This window comes from Melanostigma gelatinosum, assembly GCF_949748355.1.
Source record: "Melanostigma gelatinosum genome assembly, chromosome: 8".
In the NCBI taxonomy this organism is placed as follows: Eukaryota; Metazoa; Chordata; class Actinopteri; order Perciformes; family Zoarcidae; genus Melanostigma; species Melanostigma gelatinosum.
In genome coordinates, this window is record NC_136641.1 from 4,720,320 (window position 1) to 4,737,047 (window position 16,728).

Sequence of the window (16,728 nt, forward strand, 5' to 3'; positions counted from 1 at the left end):
CCTGTAGCGAAAGTTATGGATAAGTTATTAAAAAGAAAAAATGAAGACGACAGTGGTGCCATACCCCCCAAAAGTCTAAATGTGTGCGCAAGTACAACCCTGACTTTCTTAAGTACGGCTTTGTGAACGGAGGCAACGAGGCAGAGCCGAGGGCTCAGTGTGTGGAATGTGGGCTAATGCTACCAAACGAAGCACTGAAGCCTTCAAAAATAAAGCGACACCAAGCGACGAAACATCCAACGCTCGTGGGAAAGTCTGTTGGGCTTCTTGTTGTGTATGCAGGTTTCCATACACATGATAATAAATGTCTTTGTGATCATCACATTGTATCATCTCATTTATTTAACACGGGTTTTGCCTGTTCAACACCGGCATCCTCGATCCCCTCCCCTTCCGTTCCTACGGCTTGTTTGCGCAAATACGTCACAAAACATGTCCGTGTTTGGTATCCCAGCATGCCCAAAATCCTCATCTTTGCAAAGAAATCATCGATTGTCTTTCATTTCTTATGGTTTCTCCCCAAAAGGAGCCCACACACACACTGTCCAAAGTCGCCATAACCGCTGCAAGTCGTATCTTGCAGCATTTCGACGGAAAAAGACACATTACAGACCCGACAACGTGCTAGTGGATGTTACCATGGAGCTACTGCCTTCAGAAAACGCTAGTACTTATAGTCCAAACCGTATCTTCCTCTTCCATAAGCCGTTAACCAACGTTTGCGTAACTGAGCTATTCTCATTCTCGATCGTGCGCTCGGTCGCAGCCATTAAGCACAGCAAGTCCGCTACTCACACACCATGTCTTCGGCCATATATACATCGTTTTTGCAATTTGCAAAGGCTAATAATAAAAGGAAAATAATATAATATCAAAATATAAAGGGAGAAACACCTTTAGTGTGTCAGAATATCATGTGGTTACCATGTGTCCATTTGGGTCTCCAAATGTCCTTTTGGAGCTCCGCCTGGATCTCTTCATGGAAGAAAGACTGTAGAATGGTCATACTTTGTCCAATCTTCTTCAAATCTGAGGCAGTTGTTCACTGATAGTGTAGTTACAGCCCTATACTATCCTTTACCTGTACAGATACAGCCACCAGCAGTTATTTATCCTGAAAGATACTTTTTTATTTTATGCGGACAAAAATCTTAAATTTTTACTGACTCCAAAGGCCCACTGCTCTGTTTCTGTATGACCTACAGGTTGTCTGACACTTTTGATGCATATAGTCAGAGTGGGCCCCGGGACACTTTGTACTTGAAAAGTTGGGCCCCGAGGTCAAAAAGGTTAAGAACCCCTGCTCTAGGTACCCCTCTAGGTCTGGACGTTGCAGGGACGACGTGCAAGTTTTACATGCATACAGTCTCTCTTTTCAAACTATAATTTGAACGTAGGTTTACTTACTTATGGAAAAAAAAGTACTTGGTTAGATTTCGGAAAAAATCGTGGTTTGTGTAAAAATAGTAAGTTTGCTACGGCGTTACGTAAACAGCATTACGTAAGTTACGTGACAAAATTAAACCAAGTCAATGTTGACTTGCTTTCACACAGGACACGAACAGCGGCCTACTGGGTGAAAGTCCTGTGTTTGTCCTTAGAGGACTACACTATGCACAGATGGCTGACAAAATCCACATTATTCGTTGTGTCTAACAATGGAACATGGAACATTATCATTCAAGGGTCTCACCAAAAGACAAATACACAAACGACAGCAATCCTAGCATCAGTAATGGTGGTGACATGTGATTCTTAATGCACCGGCCATGTGTTCCTCCCTGAGCATCTGCAGCCAAGTCTCAGATAAATGAATACATTTGACATGTTAAAGTTGAACTCCACATACCAAGTGTTGCAGGCACATTGCATCACCCGAACCACCTCCTTTTTCAAATTTAGATCCTTTTATTGAACGTTAACAAGAAGAGGCCTGTAAAGGTTTATCAGCAGCTATCATGAGTGTAGATAAACAGTTTTAGCTGGAGCGTAGGAGCTCATTCACAACTGAGTCCAAGGCCACTGTTTCATCCCTTTTTGCCCAGTAAAATATTTTACAGGCTTAGCATAGATAAACTGTGAATCATCCCTCACTCTCTCTCTCTCCGTCCACATAAAAACACACTGATGTTTCCCTCTACTCCACACATCTGTTAGGTGTGTCGGGTGTGAGTCAGATCAGGGCTCCCTGAGGTTTTGGGAGCAAAACAGGGAGGGGGGTTTGAGGGAGCAGTGGTGGATGGAGAAGGGTGTGGTGTGTGTGTTTGTGTGTCTAAGGACAAGTTTGGGAGACGTGACGACACCCAGACCGAAGGGCGGGATAAAATAAGGGTAAAGTTAGCGGAGAGACATGGAGCCAGTGAAGGGGGAGAGGAAAAAAGCTGCAGGAGATTCACTCTGATTGGCAGAATAAACACAGGAAGTGTTCCCAATCAACGTCTGCAATCAAAAGACAAACGGTGGCGAGTAAATTATCTCAAATTATCAAAATGAGATCTTTGGCCTGTTGCAACATCATAGAACATGACATATTTGAAAATATACTAAAGATTTCACCCAGAAATCACTTCTGGGAACACAAAAATTTCTTTTTTTTACAGTTACTGGAAGTCTCGCCTTTATTTTGAGCTACCAATTGTGCGTAAGAGGGGTGGAGGTCCCGGGCAGTGGAGGGGTGAAAGTGGGGGGAAGTGAATGTGAAGGGGAAAGGAAGAAATCGAAAGAGAGCGACAGATGAAAAGTGGCAAAACAGGAGTGTGGGAGAGCATGAGATGTGGAAGAGGAGGAGGAGGGGCTGGGGGCAAATTAAGTAAGAAAAGAACTGGGCAGTGTGCCATCCAGCCACCGGTTTCTCTCCCCATTTTCATTTTCCAGTCCTGTAGAGTGGGCAGGGAGAGAGAGAGAGAGAGAGAGAGAGAGAGAGAGAGATGGAAATCCAAACCCAAACTGAAGCTGAGTTGGCTGAACCCGGCAAATGACTCATTCGTCTGGTTTTCTGTGGAAACTAACCGAAAAAGAACTGGCCGTACACCCATAAGGGTCGAGATGATTACCGGCTACGGCTCTGCTAAAAATAATGCGGTGCGATGAACCAGGCCTGAAACAACTGCTGCAGAAAGAATATGCCGAAGCCGAGTTCGACGAGTTAAATGCTTCATCATCGTGAAAGAGCAGCGTTCTTCTTTCCCTTCCAGACAAGCTGCCTTTTTCAAATTCTGGTTATCCAAAGCTGTTTCATTAACCTTGGCTGGTTTTTCATTGAGTATCTAACTCACATTCCAGAGCAAAGGGTAAATGATTAAAACTGCAAGTGTGTGCTGCTCTGTTAAGTGATAGGGACATTTTGAGGATACAGTTAACAACAGATTTCTGTCCAGCTGTCATGCTGACCAGGGCACAGCTGATACGGGCTTGTACCACCAATCCATACAGGATACCACGAGAGTATGCTATGTCACACTTTCATGATACTGTGGACAAAGGACAAAAAGGACAGAGGAACTGCCAACAATACTATTTGCATCTGGGCGGAATAGCCAATGTGGCTATTTACACCGGGGTGTGCCTATGGCAGAAACAAGCACCCAGTCGCCCACAGCCAAATATGCTCTTTGCAACCGACCCAGGCACACATTAGACACTGCATGTGTAAATGTAGCCTATACGTTATGGATTTTTTATTTTGTTCCCTAAACGTAACCAAACTGAGACTCAAAAATGAAAATTATAATAATAAGAAAATTAAAAAAACGATGTAAAAAGCCCCTTCAGTGTAGAACCTGTAAGGGCAACTAAACTATAGGTTGAGGAAAACATCCTGGTTTCAGTTCAAATGAGTACATTTGTCATGCTTTTTAGGTAGCTTACATACGCGGTTAGGTACGTTACATGAATCAATCAAACTTCCACAATTGTTTCCACACAGTTCTTACGCTCACTTGCAGTGGTTTTGATGAGGAGTTGATACGCTAAATGGATTATGGAAGCGCCTAAAGTCTGACGCAGCAAACATTCATCACACATGACCGATCAGCTGTTTCTGTTGGGATGTTCCCATAAGGTGTGAACGCTTGTTTTTGTCTGTGGACAGCATGAGACATGGTCAATACAAGCTAACATGAAAGAACAATTAAAACTTGCCTGATTGAAACAAAACTCCAACTTCTAATAAAACGATGATGTAGCCGAGTTGATTCGCTCGAAACCAGTTGATGGACACATGCCTAATTCCTTGCCTAATAGATTCACTTGACAATTGAATGGAAACACAGCTACAGACTTTTCTTTCAGAAAAGCTCTTAAACAACTTATTTTGTCTTTGTTTCTTTATCAGTTATCTTTATCAAACCCCAGTGAATCCACTAACTGCAGGATGCGGTCGGAGAGGGAGCTCTAATTATAGAGATGGTTTGGGAGAATTATTTTTTTTTGACGGGAGGAATTTCCATCACAGGAAGGGAGAGTCTGTGTACAAAGAGCTGCAAAGGTTGGAATGACCCTCTGTCATTCCAGCCTGCCCATGAGGGGTGACGCATGGGCACAAATGCACACACATACACACAGTTTAGAGACACGCACAGGCACACCTGCATGGGATACAAAAGGCCAGTGTAACATAATCTTGATGAAGCTTTGGCTTGTTTCCCCACATGAAATCTAAATCTTAGTAAATGAGGCAGAGAGAGAGAATGAGGAACACAAGGGGTGTGGCTTTGGGAACTAAACTTTTCCAACTCTTTTTTGGTTAGTATATTTATGTCCACACTGATCTCCTAAAAATGTTCCACTACGACAAAACTGCATTGTCAATTACGCTTCGAGGTAAATGTTCTTTCTACCGGATTGTGTTTCTTTATGACAAATGTGTTTCGAATCATAGTCCGCTTGCTTGCTTGTTTTTCTTTAACCACGTCTGAGAAAATACAATTTCTCGCAAAACTTAATTGAGAATGCCGTTTAGTTGCATGGGAACGTGTCATATTCAGCCCCATTCTGTCTCCACGCAGCATGTGTCATTAAAAATGCGAATGGATAACTTGTATGCCCTGATTGGCCCATCAAGTATCCAAAGAGAAATACTGTAAATTGTAAAATTCCTAATACAGTAGTAATATAATTGTATGTGCTTATTTGCTTAAAACTAAGAATTAACTACCAAATCCACAGTTTATAACTGTTTTAGCTCAATGCTTTGGTTCTCCAGCCTGCACATATCCATCGGTTTCTAGAAAACAAGGTCAGACCAACGATGTGAACACTACACTACGCAAACAGATTGGCTCCTGTTTAAGTTGAGCGTAAGCACGCAAAATACCAACATTTTATTTTGCATGTGAAACCAACCAAAGATTTTTCCCTGATGATGGCGCTAGATGAAATCAAAGGATCCCCAAAGTTTTAACAAACCCGAGGGAAACATGTTCCACATTTCATGGCAATCCACCTGGTAGTTGTGGAGACATTTCACTTCAGTCAGAGGACTATGAATGTGTGTGCAAATGTCATGGCAATCCATCCAATAGCTGTTGAGGTATTTCAGTCTGGACTAAAGTGGTGGACCGACCAACCTACTTGGAGGCACACTGCCAAACTAAGATAAAGAACATAGATTTTATTTACGGGCAAAATCAATCTAGTCAACAAACATACAAAAGCTACATGCAGATCACAATGTTAGTGTGTACTGGGGTCTCTCTCCTTGTTGTCCTTCAGTCTTCACATGGGGCTGTTAAATGCTGGTGATCCCAAATAGTGGACGATTCGATCTGAGGAACCCGATTCCACTACCACTCTCACAGTCTGACACAGTCTCAGATAAACGTGGTTATGAAAAAAAGGATCATTCCGTTCTGTCGATATGGGGGAGCTGAATTTCTGACTTTACATAAAATTAGTTTGTTTCTCCTAATAAATCATGAGATATAACCTATTCTAATCTAATAATAATACTGTTAATAAAAAGCAGAACAGAACTCATGTGCTTTCAATCAATCTCCTTAGCGTGCGTGAATAAAACACCATATAGACATTTAAATCTGCGGCACCCAGTTTGCAGCATGCCTTGACTGTCCCTTTCTCTTCCCTGTCATTCCCTTCAGTCTGTAGATTGCCCAAAAATGGAATCAGGACCGAAAGTTCTGATTTACAACAACAACAAACTGTGTCTCTTCATAGATCTGCTCCTCTTGGTTTCAGTAATATGGACAGCCCACACACAAACACACAGCAAACAGGTTGTTGATCATTGTGAGGCAACAGGTAAAAGATCGGACTAACATGTTAATGTTTAAAGATTAAAAAGAAGGGGATCAATGACTTTTTTTTTTTATAAATGATTCGACTCTAGGCAAGACTTGACCTCAGCCACACCGACCACAGAAACAGATCATTTTGCTTTTTTTATTTGGGCCAGAGCATTTGATTTTATTCAATGCTGTCGGGATGCAAAGGTCATTTTGACAAACATTACCAAAAAAATGGTTTTGAAGAAAATAACCAACTCTAGCTCTAAATACAGGGACGATCCGCACCCAGTTACCCAACAGAAAAATCCCAAATCGGTTCCCATGTCAGTGTGACAAAGCACACAGTGGACCTGAGCAACATCATGAGGCGTTGCTGTTGGTGGCGGTCTAGAGAGATTGTTGCATTAAAACACTCTGAGCAGCTCATTGTTTGTTGTTCTTAGTAAAAGTCCTTGGTCTCGCCCCCCCATTCCTCTCACGAAGAAGTATCTCTTTCAAACCTTTTACTTGCTCATATATTCTCAGGAAATAAAAGACCCCCCCCCCCCCCAACGCCCCCTCCGACATCATTGTATACCCAGGATATTTTGGGGGGTACTTGGGTGTCTACTGAGTGGGAACATGCTCAAAGACGCGGACAGAAAACAAATAGCAATTCATCTTCCTTGCTGCTGGTTGTACAGTCGTGGGGGAAAGGTTAGGGCCATTCAGGGATACTGTTGCTCTCTGTTTACTCGGTTGCCACGGTGACACAGTGATGGCAGAGCTCTGTCAGATTGTATGCTGCAGCCATAGCAACAGAGTCGGAGTAGAAAGGACATTCCCGTTCAAATGGACAGAGCAGGATGGTCGGAGTGGCGGCCATTTTTAATGTGTACTGTTGCCATTGGGACGGTTGTAGCGGGCTAACTTGCGTATAAACTAAACCGACTTAAGGGCTCACTGAGGTGAGGTTGTGCGGTAACGACAAAAAAGCTGCGGTGGAGTAGTAACCTTACGACACGATAAAAGTAAATGGGTCAAATGTAACAACTCAATGCTTCATCCTCACACTGTTGTCACAGCATAGGAAAGCCCATCGCTGTCGCCAGATCAGTGCCAACTTTGTCCCGCTCATTGTTTGTGTCCAGTGCAGCAGTAAAGCATGGTGAAATTAGCAAGCAAGCTACACTGGTTGCGGAAAATGAGACAAACAGCGGAGCAACCGTCTCTCCGCCTCAGAGAAAGACAGGCTAGCTAGCTAACCAGCCGTCCATCTCCACAGCTGCGTCCGCTCTCTTCCCTGACGAGATGCTTCAACACTTTACTGATGTGTGCTCTCACCAGAACAACGAACAACAATCGCCATTTTCTTTTGCACAAGTCAAACGACCATGGAAAACAGCTTGATGTCCGTCCTACTACTATTTTAGTTCAATGGCTCCAGCAGCAGACTTTTGCGGTTTGTTTTTGCAGAGAAGAGAAAGAATCAGCTGGGCAGCAGAAGTGAATAGTGGATAATGATGCTCTCTAGAATCATACAATTTCCTTATTTGTTGTTTAGTGTCTAAACCGAATGCATCCTGGATATGTAACTGGATCTATTTAAGTGCATGTGTGTGTCCTAGCTTGTCTTTACGTGTCTGCATTTCAGTCCAATTGCGCGTAGCGGTCCACCTACAGTGTTAACAGAGGCCAGCCAGTGTCTGTCATCGCAGCAACACCTCCCTTGTGACCTCACAAGGCTGCGTGGCCATGACTAAACCATCACAGTCCTCTGCGGACCAGTCATGCAAGAGAGCTTCTTAACTCCTGACGCAGACACACACACACACCAACGGCCCTTTAACTTTTGTTCGTAGAGTCCCAAATTCTAGCTTCTGGTTATTGTGTTAAAAGCTTGACGTTGGAATCATACTCTATTTGTGTGATCGCGTGGGACTCCCCCCAGCCGGGTCAAGCATTAACAGCAACAATTTGCAGTAAATGTCCACCCTTTCCCCTTCTCTTTAGCACATCCTTCCCACTGGAAGCGCCGTACCCAAGGGAGCCCCTTTCAGGGATGACTAACAGACAGGAAGTGCCACAGTTTGTAAGCTCACTGTACAGGATGTGCTGCTGGATTTCAGCAAGTGATACAGGGAAGCACACTCTTCTCTCCGACGTGACTTTCGTTTCTGAGACACATGATGGACAGTTAATATGTGAATAATAGCTTGTGTCTGCATCTATTTATCAGCTGCAAATATTAGCACTTCACTCCCCCCTGTGGACCAGCACAAAAGTCTAATCACAAGACACAACGAAGCAAATCAAATTCTTAGGATGCCTTTCCCTTTGTGGGAAAAAAAACATCCTGTGTTTTATGAATCCCAATTTAATCACCGGGGTCATAACTATTTCCTTGATCTCCGAAACAGCCCTTTCTCAGACACCCAGTGCATGCCGATCAATTTTGCCAGCGGTAGGTCAAGCAGCAGTAACGCAGCTCCGCGCTGAGTGCACAGACTTCTTCCAGCTGGCTTATTGAGCCCTCCTGATTACTGGGATATGACCAAAAAAGGCCTCTCGCTGCTACTGGGAACCCGGCCCTTCTTCACTCACCCACACGGAGTTGGACTGTTGCAAAATTCTGCTTCCGGTTAACATGGGGGGCGGGGGGGCTTTGGTAAGAACGAACGAGAGAGACAGGAAGGTAGCAGCGGTTTAGCATTTGAGCACACGCACATGAGCCTGTGACCTTTGAAAGCAGGTAAACAGCTTCAACACAGTGCGTGCACTCATTAACTAATCCACCCGATACAGGGCAGGGAGTGCGGGAACGGGTTATTTTATCTGTCCTGACAAACATTCACGGCCCGGGAGATTACCACATGACAGGAGAGAGTAGTCGTGGCACATGAAGAGTTACGGGCTTAACTGGGGTTAAGCTGATGTTCTCCTCCGGCCAATGCTCCCTCTAATCGCACTGTGCAAACAAATCCTTACAGTAATGAGGAGAAACTTCAACCAAGTGTGAGGAAATGAATTTGAATCGCAGCAGACAGCTTGATCACAGCATCAAGTCTTGGCTCAAACGCCGTGTTGTTACGTAAGCAGACTAAATAGCGCTCTGGTCTCCCTGTGGTCTTTGGGGCATACTTTGTGCTTCTGGACTATGTAAGGGAGGACTCCTGCAGTGATCTCATTTTAAAGGCATCTGACTTCACCGAGGCCTCTGGAGGGTTGGCCTCACCTCTGCATACCCGCAGATCAGCACATCCTCAATTTTGTGGACAACAAACCTTCCTTATAAGAGCAGACAGGAGAGTGCAGCTTCCCTACCGGGGAGAGCGTGAAAGGAATAACCTCGTGTTCGGCTCGCTACTGATGCAAAACATGTGACTCCAAGCGTGAAACAAATGTAGCAGCGTTGACATTTCAACTTCTGAGTTTGATGCACAGCTATAGATGATCTGTCCACTTTATGTTCAAGCCAACAAAACATGGGTGATGCAAAAACAGAAGAAAAGTACAAACTTTTCCCATTGACCTACATTGGGAAGGAGACGTCTGTAACTCAGTGGATCATTTTTCTCAATCAACTCCCCAGTGCGAACACTTGATTTAAATCAGCTCTCAAAAGTTGTAAAATGCATAACAGGCCAAAGCCAGAGTCATTTTCTTGCTGCTGTTCATGTGAATGAGTCCGATAACAAGGGTTTGGAGGCGGGGTTAGGCGCTGCTCTTGTTCTCTGGGCCCATGGGACGAAGAACACCCGACGATCTGGGTCATGGTATAACTCAGATGTCGAGCCGTTTTGGCTCCATGCGCCACTGAGCGACTTTCATAGGAATGAACAGGAGCTCGCCTCCAACGCTGTATCCATTCCTCTGTATACATCGGTGGACAACTCCCCAAAAATGAAGCCAAAACAGCTCGATCGCCTCCTGGTGGCTGGCTGCAATATTGGGCATAAATCCCGCTCCCTCCATGTTAGCAGATGGGACATGGGCCAAACAAAAACAGCATCATACTACACATCAAATACAATTTTCCCAACAAATGTTTGTGTCAGTTTAGGTAGTTCTTATCATGCTGATGTATGGTTACATCTTCACTTTTCTGTTAAATTGATGAATTATTTGACGCATTAAAGAAAAAGAAGGTGTGATGTCATGACTGACAGTGATTCTCTCTCGCTACCAAGCTGTGGCCGTGCTCGGCTCGCGATTGGTCCGAACGAGTGTTTGATATTTTATTTGGACGTATATGTCTTCTAACAACTGGTTTACCTATTCAGGATAATTTAGCGTCTAAAGAGTTAGCTCTTTAGACGCTAAATGCTTCACTATGTTTGCCAGATAGTCACTAATATAGATTCGAAGAAATGCTAAAACCAATTAACAGGAACGTAATTCGCAATTCAAATCTCTAAGCGACACCATCCACATCGGATCACATTCTTTTGTTTTGCCCCGCTCACATTGAGCCGCTACTGGATCTCTTTGTCTGTTTGCTGTCTTTACGTGAACATTAGTTTTAGGGCGCCGAGACACCTAAACCTTTTGTGTGGCTGCTTGTGTCTGTTGTTAATTATGCTGCAGGTATTACCACCATGTCTGGCTTTTCTCTCATTCATCTTCATCACTGGACAGGATTATCCTGGGAACGTTTCTTTTCAAACCGGTCTCCACACTACATTGAAAACCCCCTTAAACCCAAAAGTTGCTACACTCACAGCTCTTCCTTCATCCCGTGAATTGTCGAGACAAAAAAAGACATTTGTTTAAACCAAACACACACACAACAACCCAAACTAAAGATGAGATCACCGTCTTCTGTCTCCAAACAGCAGAAAAGAAGCCCTGTCCGAAGCCCAGGCATGTCGGACGACAACAGACCCACGTGTCAACAACACCAGGGACCGCAAAAAACAAAAATCAGCTTGGTCTGCTGTCAGAAAGACAGAAAGAAAACACCTTTCTCAAAGAGAGCGTTTGTTCGACACTTCATGAAACGACAACAAGAATGTTTGGGAAATCTCTCCAAAGTGGTGATGTCAGTTTGTATAACCCAGCATGGCATCACTGTGTGATACTGTAATCCCACCGGCTTTCCTTGACCGGAGGGGTTCACACGCCACCTCTGTGTCCACAGGTGGTGTAACCCACCAACATGGCAGCTGTAAAAGCATAGTTCAAGGTCGTCTGAAACAGTCGGTATTCGAGTCAAATCAGGGATAAATAAAGGTGAAGCTATAAAAGGGACATCTAGTTCCTCCTCTCTCTGATTCATGTCTTTCTTCACTTCCAAGCAGAATATGAACCCAGCTGACATGTCTGTGAGCCAGACCTCCGGAACACCTCATGAGACCTATTGTTGCGTGCCAAGTTTGTGAGGGGGAAAAAAAGCAGAGAAAGAGGTTTAGGAGTGCAAGAGAAGAGGCGAGAGAGATAGAGAAAGTGTTGAGATAAGGCAAGATATAAATGTGGCAGCAGTCAATTAAAGTGACTTCGTGCCACGGTAAGCCTTTCACCTGAACGGCCTCCGATGATGCACGATGAACAGGCAAACACGTTGTTATCTCTGCAGGGATTCTCCGTGAAGCCACTCAACAAAACGGCGACGTCGTCAGAGCATGTGGGAGATTACACGCATGTGAGGACGCTTTGCCTCTCTGCTGAGAGTCAGGTGAGGAGGCGGATACCACGCTCATATCCGCCGGTTCCACCCTGTGTCCTAAAAGATGACCACGTCTTCATTTGAACCTTTACTTATCCAGGATGATAATTGGTGCTGGCCCCTGGTAGACTTCTGTGTCCCACACAGAGTTACGCATATTAATTTACTGAGCTTAAAAACACTTGATGGACAGGCTATGCGAAGAAGACATCATCAAGGCATGTGGATTTATAATATATCTTCTGTCTTCATTCATATTTTTGGTGCATACAGCCCTCTTTCAAGAGACAATGGGTCATAAAGTGACTAAAATGTTTAGGATTGATGTAGAGATGCCGTATAAGGCACTTCCGCTTTGGCTTCACTCTCCAGAAGTTGCCACCTGGTTACACAAAAGACAAAAAAGCACATTTCCCCAAACGTCGAACTATTCCCATCAACAAGAAATGAGCACAAGGGCATTATTTCAAGCAGCCGTCCTCAGCATTGTATCCTCATTTAACCCAATGTTAGCGTATGTGTTATAGATCGAATACGAGATCATCTCCTGCGATTGTGCAACAGCCCAGGCATCACCTTCATCATTTTGTCTGTGATCTTGTCAGAGGCCACAGTAACTCGTGCTCTTGAGTTTAAAGGACAACTGCTTACAAGTGTCCGTTGTCTGTCTGTCGACGGACAGAGGCACTCAGTAGTTTTGCAGTTCGTTTTTGCAGTTTGTTTTTATGCGGTGGTAAATCAGCTGTTTGCCTGTTCTGTGCATGGAGCGCAGGACATCTGCAGCTTTAAAGGTCTTAATGTGTTATGCACACGTGCATTCACACGCTCACACGTTAGTGTGATTACATGATTACTGGCATGGCCTTAAAAGACTTCCAGGGGCGAAATTAACAGTGCTTGACTCCATGAATCAAACAATACAAAGAACATACTGTGTGCTTCCAACCAAACTCTAAGACCAAGATATTCTATGAAACCTTTTGCACAATTTAGCTGATGCACTTGTTCTTCAGACTGTAAAAAGGATACGGACAATGTCGTTCTTTCACTGCTTGGCCGGAGAGCGAGCTGAAAAGGGAGGGGGGGTAATGTGGTTGAAATGTCTGAAAGCCCTTCAGTTCAAGCTCAGCAAAGAGTCTTTCTGAAGCATGTTCACGCTGAGGAATCTGGAGAGACGATTCTGCCAGGAGCCACACAGAGGTCCCACTCAAATCAAGCCATGTCTTCACTCCGGAGGGATAATCACGTTGGCATCTGCAGTCAGTCCTGTAGGCCGCTGCTTTGTGCCAATGTGGGAAGTAGTGTGTTCTGAGTGTACCGGGAACCTCGGCCATCTTTCTCCGAGCTTAACGAAGTGTTTTAGTTGTCTTAACCGTGACGGTGCATTAACTGTAGTTTATTTATTGTGTTTGTCATGACTACTTTAACACTGAATATTACGCCGTGAATAAGCCATGAAAATCGTATTTTATTTTATTTATATATTTATTTGAACTTTTTGAACAGGGTTGATTTTTCTGAGCTTTCGCACCGCGAATAGAGTCATCGACCAATCACGTTGTGCGGAACGGACATCTTCAAAATGTGCTTTGAGGCTCGAAATATCTGAACCAAAACACTCCTTACAAACTTATCGAAGGCAGTGGAGACCAGATCCACTGCTTCCGTTCTTACCTTTCACAATAAAAGCCCTAGAGACGTACACACACCGTAACAGTTTAACATATGGGTCAATGTGAAACAGCTGCCTGCTGCATCTGGATACAAAGTTGATGTGAGTAAAGTTGTGGGCCACATCGTCAAAGCAGTGAGCTGTTAGGAGATAAGACACTGGGGGGGGGCTACAGAGTCGGTTGATCATTTTTTGTGAGTTCATCACAAGGAGCTAATCCTCTCACATACAATCTAATCATATGATCCAGTAAAAAAAACATTATTAATGCACTTTTAGTGTGTTTACCAGGAGTACACAGACTCGAGGTTGCATTGTGGGAGGAGAGCTGTGGCGCCTTTCTGCCAGCGGAACCTCGAACACAACTCAGCACGTCATTATTTCTTTATTCCCATCATCAGCACCATCGCAGGTTTAATTACGAGCTGCTGTTGACAGCGTCAGACTGAAATTCAATTAGGAGGCGATGAGTGAAGCTTTGTCAACAACACCAGTACTCCCTTAAAGGAGCTTTTAGTGTTTAGTTTAGTCTGGGTTGATCTCAATGAAGTTGTGGGACGCGTATTACTACATGACAGGCCTCTGCTGAAGTTCAATTCTGGGAAAAGAAAAAGAAAAAAGAGCACAGGGGAAAAAATGACAGAGTCAAAACCACTCTGGGGAGTTTTTCCACACAAGAAAGTAGACACATCGCCTCCACACACACACACACACACACACACACACACACACACACACACACACACACACACACACACACACACACACACACACACACACACACACACACACACATGGTCTATTCATAGTACAATAATGTATGTCTTTCCCAGCTCCATGTGTGTGTGTGTTTTTTGGTTGGACAGCTTTCTGGCAGGGGAAGACACAAAAACAGATCATCCCTCTAATTAATGAAGATCTTGGGACAAGCCAAACCGCGCCACACACATCAACACAGTTGTGTGCGTGCGTGTGTGTGAGTGTGTGTGTGGGAGGGGTTCACTTTCACGAGCGGCGTGATGTACGGAGGGTTAAAACGCGAACGTCCGACTGTCTCTTTCGTCATCGCATTGTAGAAAGTGTTTTATCTCGCTAACGAAGGCTTCCCGCACAGGAACGGGACCGAAGTCCCGTGTGTAGGAATCACACTTACACACTGCTCTGTGCAGCGTGAACCGCAGCGTTGTCAGGCGAATTAATGACTTTGTCCTGCTCTATTAAAACACACTCTCGTCTGTGTCAAAGCTCTCCCTCCCTCTTATCCCTGTATGCAGTGGTGTATAAAGTACCCAAAAGCCATACTTGAGTAAAAGTACCTTACTGGAAAATGACTCCAGTGAAAGTAAAAGTCACCGATTAGAATACTACTTGAGTAAAAGTCTTAAAGTATCTGATATGTATTGTACTTAAGTATCAAAAGTAATTTTCTGATATTAAATGTACTTAAGTATTGAAAGTAAAAGTACAAGTAAATGCTGTTAATAAAAAAGCAAAGGGTCAGAATTGTGAGAATGATGAAGTTTATTCTTTTAAGTGCTGTGGCACCATGACCAAGGACATGGAGCTGTGTTGAACATAATTGGGTTGCTGTGATCCATCCAGGAGCAACAATGTTCAACATAATATATTGTACATAAGTATACTTTTGCATCTACTATGAACTTATCATCATAATTCTCTGAAAAGCAATATGACACTATGAAGGAGTTGTAACAGTGCGTTTATAAGTCTGCTCATTAGACTAGAGGATGTAGAGGACCAATGCATAATATTATGTTCAGCAAAACATATCCACTTGATGCATCAGGTCAGTGTTTAGAGAAAGGACACCTGCCTTGTAAACTCCTATGGGCCTGATTTGAACACAACAGACAAAGGTTTTGCTCAAGCTGAATCTGCAATTGGGCGACTGCTGCCATCATAACTCCATCTGATCATCCACAACATGACTCAAATATCAAAACATGATCAATGCTAAAGCAGCACCGAAAGGAACAACCCAGTCATTACTTGAAACTGAAAAATGTCCTGTTCATCTTCAGAAGACAATTCTATTAGAATGTAAAGAAGTTACATTGTATTAGAATACAATGTAACTTCTTTACATTCTAATACAATGTAAAGAAGTTACATTATATTAGAATGTAAAGAAGTTACATTCTAATACAATGTAACTTCTTTACATTCTAATAGAATGTAAGCTACATTGTATAGAATGATTCTATTGAAGTTATTCCTTTTGTAAATGTTTTAGACGAGTCACTAATCACTTTTAAAGAGTGATTGTAGCTGATTTAACTTACAGACATGAGATTGATCTTCTCATGTCACTCTCTTTATACAATGATATAAATTCATCCACGTTTTATTGATATCTTACGAAAAGTTACTCTTCATTTTTCGTGCGTTGTTCCTGCAAAAGTCCAGCAACATGAGTCTGTTTTGGCTTGTTACATGCATACTGTCTTTTCAAAATAAACTTCCATCTTCACAGGAAACAACTGAGGTTTAGGCGATGAAACTACTTAGTTCGGTTTAGGAAAAGATCGTGGTTTGCGTTAAGATATCTACGGAAGTGGCGTTGCTTAAGTACGGAAGTCACGTCACAAATAAATCAACATTGGCTTCTCGTTTCACACACGGCACAAACTGCGGCCTCCTGGAGGAAACACAGTGTTAGTTTGACCGTCCACCTCTCCTCATCCCACCCGTCCTGAGTGGAATGCTACTCATGTAGTCGCTCGCTAGCTTATAGCATGTAGCATCCTGGCATCACTGGGAATCAAAACACCGCGGCTTTGAGAGCACTTGTTTGCAATTGTGCATTAACGTGATGAACCAATGATTTAACTTGCTGCTAGGACCACTGGTTCACCAAACCTGCTTGCTTGCAGTCTGTGTTCCACCACAGTCCCCGACGCTGCTCTCGTGATTCATTTTGTTTCTAAAGATAGATTTGATTTTGTAGCGAGTAACGAAGGTTTCAGGGGAAATGTATCGGAGTCAAAGTATCAGTTTTCTTTGCAAAATGTAGTGAAGTAAAAGTAAAAGTCAACAGAAATATAAATAGTAAAGTACAGATATCCAAAAAAAACGACTTAAGTACAGTAACGAAGTATTTCTACTTCGTTACTGTACACCACTGCCTGTATGTCTCACTCACACTA